A 6,000-nucleotide genomic window follows, 5' to 3' on the forward strand; every position below is an offset into this window, starting at 1 on the left:
TTCTGCAGCATTGCAGGTCTTCCCCCTCCATATTTCTTGGGGGGGGGGAGAACTGCCACGTCTGTATGCCAGCTTTCTGCCAGTGTCAGCATTTCCTCCGTCATCCGATCACTGCACCCCTAAGGGTGAGGATCTTTCTGACCTTTGTTGCCTTGGCTTATCCATGGGATTAAACTGTTGTCTCTGTCTGCTTTTTTTGTTGGAGAGATGTTTACAAACAGGCAGATCTGATAAGAATATTCTTCAGTGTATCAGGGCAAAAGTTCTTTCATTTTCCACTGAGACAGTGCAGTTTAAAGTTCACCTGGGTAAAGTATTTGTTGTGACAGTGCTTGGGGCTTGTCAGTTTCTTGGCTATTATAATCCATATTTGATTCAATGGTAAACATGAAATATCTCCTTACACACTCCACCACCAACTCATATTCACACACCACCCCCACCACCCTCTCATACACCCCCACCACCCCACCCACCCTCTTATATATTAGGGATGTGAATCGTTTTTTCAACGATTAAAAATTATCGTCCGATAATGTTAATATCGTCTTAAATCGTTATAGAACACGATACAATAGAAATTCTAACGATTTATCGTTAAAAATCGTTAAATCGTGTTAGTGCGCACTAACGGGAGTTAGTGCGCACTAACTCCCCGTTAGTGCGCACTAACTCGATTTAGTGCGCACTAACTGAAAATGATACAAATAAACACTTTCCAGGTCACTGAAGGTCAGTTAGGAATGAATATGTGTTCCTATTGGCTGGCTGCCCTTCTTATCTATTGATGTTACCAAGGTTACCACTGAGGTGATGGTTGGGGGGATGGAAATGGAACTGGAAACTAACGAACACCAACAGAAAATGAAACAAAGTGTTCACACTTCCCAGGTCAGTAAAGGTCACTTAGGAATGAATATGTATGTATGTATTCCTATTGGCTGGCTGTGCTCTTATCTATTGATGTTACCAATATGGTTGGGGGGATGTGAAATGGAAACAGTTGGAAGCTTGACAAAAAAAGTAATGTAATGATCAGCACTCACGTGACTAGAACTTGTTTGTTTATTATTTTTGTTAGCAGGCAACCTGAAATGCTAGTGCATGTTGAATTTGCCAATCACTGTGCATTTTAGAAAGGTGGTCCTGGCTGGAACTGTACACAGTTCAAATATATGTAATTGATTGTTGGTAAGTGTATTTTTTAAGTAGCCACACTGGCACAAGTATGTTTACTTTTCCTCCTACTTAACTCACTAGCTCAGCTTTGTAAGAAGGGCTTCTCTGCTTGTGTGTTGTTTTTGTTTGGTGTGAGGAGAGCAGAAACAACAGATCTTTATTCAATCTACTACAGTCATCTCTTACAGTGCCCTATCCCTATTAATACCAGGAGTGTTGTGATCTTCCTGCACACAGTGCCCTAACCCTGATACCAGTCTGAGACAGCTCCCTCCCTGCATTACTAGTGAGAGGCTGGCTTCACAGACAGGGGGGAGCTGCCTGACCCTCACTCCTCGACTTCCCCCATGTCCCAGCTAGTGAATGGTGTGTGGGTGAGGGGGGGGGGAGGATGGTGAAGTCTGAGACAGCTCCCTCCCTGCATTACTAGTGAGAGGCTGGCTTCACAGACAGGGGGGAGCTGCCTGACCCTCACTCCTGACTTCCCCCATGTCCCAGCTAGTGAATGGTGTGTGGGTGGGGGGGGGGGGGAGGATGGTGAAGTCTGAGACAGCTCCCTCCCTGCATTACTAGTGAGAGGCTGGCTTCACAGACAGGGGGGAGCTGCCTGACCCTCACTCCTGACTTCCCCCATGTCCCAGCTAGTGAATGGTGTGTGGGTGAGGGGGGGGGAGGATGGTGAAGTCTGAGACAGCTCCCTCCCTGCATTACTAGTGAGAGGCTGGCTTCACAGACAGGGAGGAGCTGCCTGACCCTCACTCCTGACTTCCCCCATGTCCCAGCTAGTGAATGGTGTGTGGGTGAGGGGGGGGGGAGGATGGTGAAGTCTGAGACAGCTTCCCTCCCTGCATTACTAGTGAGAGGCTGGCTTCGCAGACAGGGGGGAGCTGCCTGACCCTCACTCCTGACTTCCCCCAATGTCCCAGCTAGTGAATGGTGTGGGGGTGAGGGGGGGGGGGAGGATGGTGAAGTCTGAGACAGCTCCCTCCCTGCATTACTAGTGAGAGGCTGGCTTCACAGACAGGGGGGAGCTGCCTGACCCTCACTCCTGACTTCCCCCATGTCCCCAGCTAGTGAATGGTGTGTGGGTGAGGGGGGGGGGGGAGGATGGTGAAGACTGAGACAGCTCCCTCCCTGCATTACTAGTGAGAGGCTGGCTTCACAGACAGGGGGGGAGCTGCTGACCCTCACTCCTGACTTCCCCCATGTCCCAGCTAGTGAATGGTGTGTGGGTGAGGGGGGGGGGGGGGAGGATGGTGAAGTCTGAGACAGCTCCCTCCCTGCATTACTAGTGAGAGGCTGGCTTCACAGACAGGGGGGAGCTGCCTGACCCTCACTCCTGACTTCCCCCATGTCCCCAGCTAGTGAATGGTGTGTGGGTGAGTGGGGGGGGGAGGATGGTGAAGTCTGAGACAGCTCCCCTCCCTGCATTACTAGTGAGAGGCTGGCTTCACAGACAGGGGGGAGCTGCCTGACCCTCACTCCTGACTTCCCCCATGTCCCAGCTAGTGAATGGTTGTATGGGTGAGGGGGGGGTAGGATGGTGAAGTCTGAGACAGCTCCCTCCCTGCATTTACTAGTGAGAGGCTGGCTTCACAGACAGGGGGGAGCTGCCTGACCCTCACTCCTGACTTCCCCCATGTCCCAGCTAGTGAATGGTGTGTGGGTGAGGGGGGGGGGAGGATGGTGAAGTCTGAGACAGCTCCCTCCCTGCATTACTAGTGAGAGGCTGGCTTCACAGACAGGGGGGAGCTGCCTGACCCTCACTCCTGACTTCCCCCATGTCCCAGCTAGTGAATGGTGTGTGGGTGAGGGGGGGGGGGGAGGATGGTGAAGTCTGAGACAGCTCCCTCCCTGCATTACTAGTGACAGGCTGGCTTCACAGACAGGGGGGAGCTGCCTGACCCTCACTCAAGCAGAGAAGCCCTTCTTACAAAGCTGAGCTAGTGAGTTAAGTAGGAGGAAAAGTACACATACTTGTGCCAGTGTAGCTACTTAAAAATACACTTACCAAACAATCAATTACATATATTTGAACTGTGTACAGTTCCAGCCAGGACCACCTTTCTCAAATGCACAGTGATTGGCAAATTCAACATGCACGTGTCTGCTAACAAAAATAATAAACAAAGAAGTTCTAGTCACGTGAGTGCTGATCATCACATGTCAAGCTTCCAACTGTTTCCATTTCACATCCCCCCAACCATTACCTCAGTGGTAACCTTGGTAACATCAATAGATAAGAGCCACAGCCAGCCAATAGGAATACATATTCATTCCTAAGGGACCTTTACTGACCTGGGAAGTGTGAACACTTTGTTTCATTTTCTGTTGGTGTTCATGAGTTCCAGTTCCATTCCCATCCTCCCCCAACCATCACCTCAGTGGTAACCTTGGTAACATCAATAGATAAGAGGGCTGCCAGCCAATAGGAACACATATTCATTCCTAACGACCTTCAGTGACCTGGAAGTGTCTATTTGTATCATTTTGAGTTAGTGCGCACTACCGAGATTAGTGCGCACTAACGGGAGTTAGTGCGCACTAACTCGAGTTAGTGCGCACTATCGGAAAAAACGATTTTTAAACGATTTTTTTTCAACTAAATAATCGTGCCAAAAACACCGATTTTCTTCTCCTGCCACAACGATTTCTATCGTTAAGACGATATGGAAAACGATTCATCAATCTCTATATAATAGACACACACACCACGCCCACCACCCTTTCATACACACCCTACCCCCTACCCAACCACCCTCTCTTACACACATACACACACACACATCACATACCACCCAGAACAACTCCAATAAACACACACCAGCCCGGCACCACCCTCTCATATACAACACAACACCCCCACCACCCTCTCATACACACACACACACCCCACCACCCTCTCATACACACACCACCCCACCCTCTTATATACATACATTCCACTCCCACCACCCTTTCATACACACCCCTACCCCCACGACCCTCTCTTACACACATACACACACCCACCTACCATTCTCTCATACACACACACACACCCACACACATACCACCCCCTCAAAACACACACCACCCCACCACCCACCTCATATACATACACCACAACCCCCACCCTAACCCTAACCCTAACCCTATTCTTCAGTGTATCAGGGCAAAAGTTCTTCATTTTCCACTGAGACAGTGCAGTTTAAAGTTCACCTGGGTAAAGTATTTTGTTGTGACAGTGCTTGGGGCTTGTCAGTTTCTTGGCTATTATAATCCATATTTGATTCAGTGGTAAACATGAAATATCTCCTTACACCTCCACCACCAACTCATATTCACACACCACCCCCACCACCCTCTCATACCCCCCACCACCCCCCACCCACCTCTTATATATACACACACACCACTCCCCACCACCCTTTCATACACCCTACCCCCACCACCCTCTCTTACACCATACACACCCACACACACACATACCACCAACAACTCATAAACACCCACACCCCCCACCCCCCTCATATACATACACACACACCCCCACCACCAACTCATACACACACACACACCCCACCACCCTCTCATACACACACCACCCCCACCCTCTTATTACATACATACCACTCCCACCACCCTTTCATACACACCCCTACCCCCACCACCCCTCTTACCCACATACACACACACACCTACCAATCTCTCATACACACACCACACACACACATACCACCAACTCATAAACACACACCCCACCCCACCCCCTCTCATATACATACACACACCTCCCACCACCAACTCATACAAACCTCACACCCACCACCCTCTCATACACACACACACCAGACCCTCACCCACACACTCACCCTCTCATATATCTCACCCCCCCTCCAACATCCCACACAAGCAGTCAGGGGGCCGGTGCTAGCTTTTTTGCTACCTCGTGCGAACGAGTAGCGCTCTGCCCCCCCCCCCCCCCCCCCCCCGCCCCTGTGATTCACTCATCTCCCTCCAGCAATCCAAACCCTAAATCTACATTCCTCCCCACCCTGGTCCACCCCTCTTCTCTGGAACCCATGGCCAATGCAAGAGCACCAGATGCCCTAACATCCCCTTCCCCACTCCAGCCCTCTACAAATACACAATTACAAATTATGTATCTATAATAGCAGATTTTGCATTTAAATAACATTTCAGCGTACAGTCTTCCAAGGCAAAAATATCCCCACAACAACCTGTACACTACATCCACATGCACTGCTGTAGTGCCAACCAGAAAACACTGCAAAAACACCAACACTTCACCAGACCCACTGCAACACATTTTGAATATGGGCCTGACCCCCGAGAAATCAATGAACAACTACAACACAGCAAATCTCCCATGCCAAACAGCACCAACTGCCAGCACTCAAACAACAATCACGCCCATGGAAAAGTAACACTGCAAATACAACACCAGCTCCCAAAATACCAATACACCTCCCACCAGGAAAATGGAAAAAGCCAGGCTGCCACACAACCCCACACAGAAGCCACACACCAGCAGAACAATTCACTTCTGCTATACATGCAAAACACTGACAGACCCCCCACCAAAGGCCACAAAGTAGAAATAGAAATGTGCAGACAAAAACTGAACTGGACATTGCAATAAGACAGACAGGGGTGGCTCAAGGTAATCTGCTGCCTGAGGCAAAGGATGTGATGACGCCCCCCCCTCCCCTCCTCACCCCTTCCCCCTCTGTCCCCCACTCCCCCTCCCACAGGCTCCCCTTTCTCTAGCATCCACACAAAGACACCCTCACACATGTTTCTCTCCCCTCCAAGCAT

The sequence above is a fragment of the Rhinatrema bivittatum genome, chromosome 1 (genome assembly GCF_901001135.1).
Source record: "Rhinatrema bivittatum chromosome 1, aRhiBiv1.1, whole genome shotgun sequence".
Classification (NCBI taxonomy): Eukaryota; Metazoa; Chordata; class Amphibia; order Gymnophiona; family Rhinatrematidae; genus Rhinatrema; species Rhinatrema bivittatum.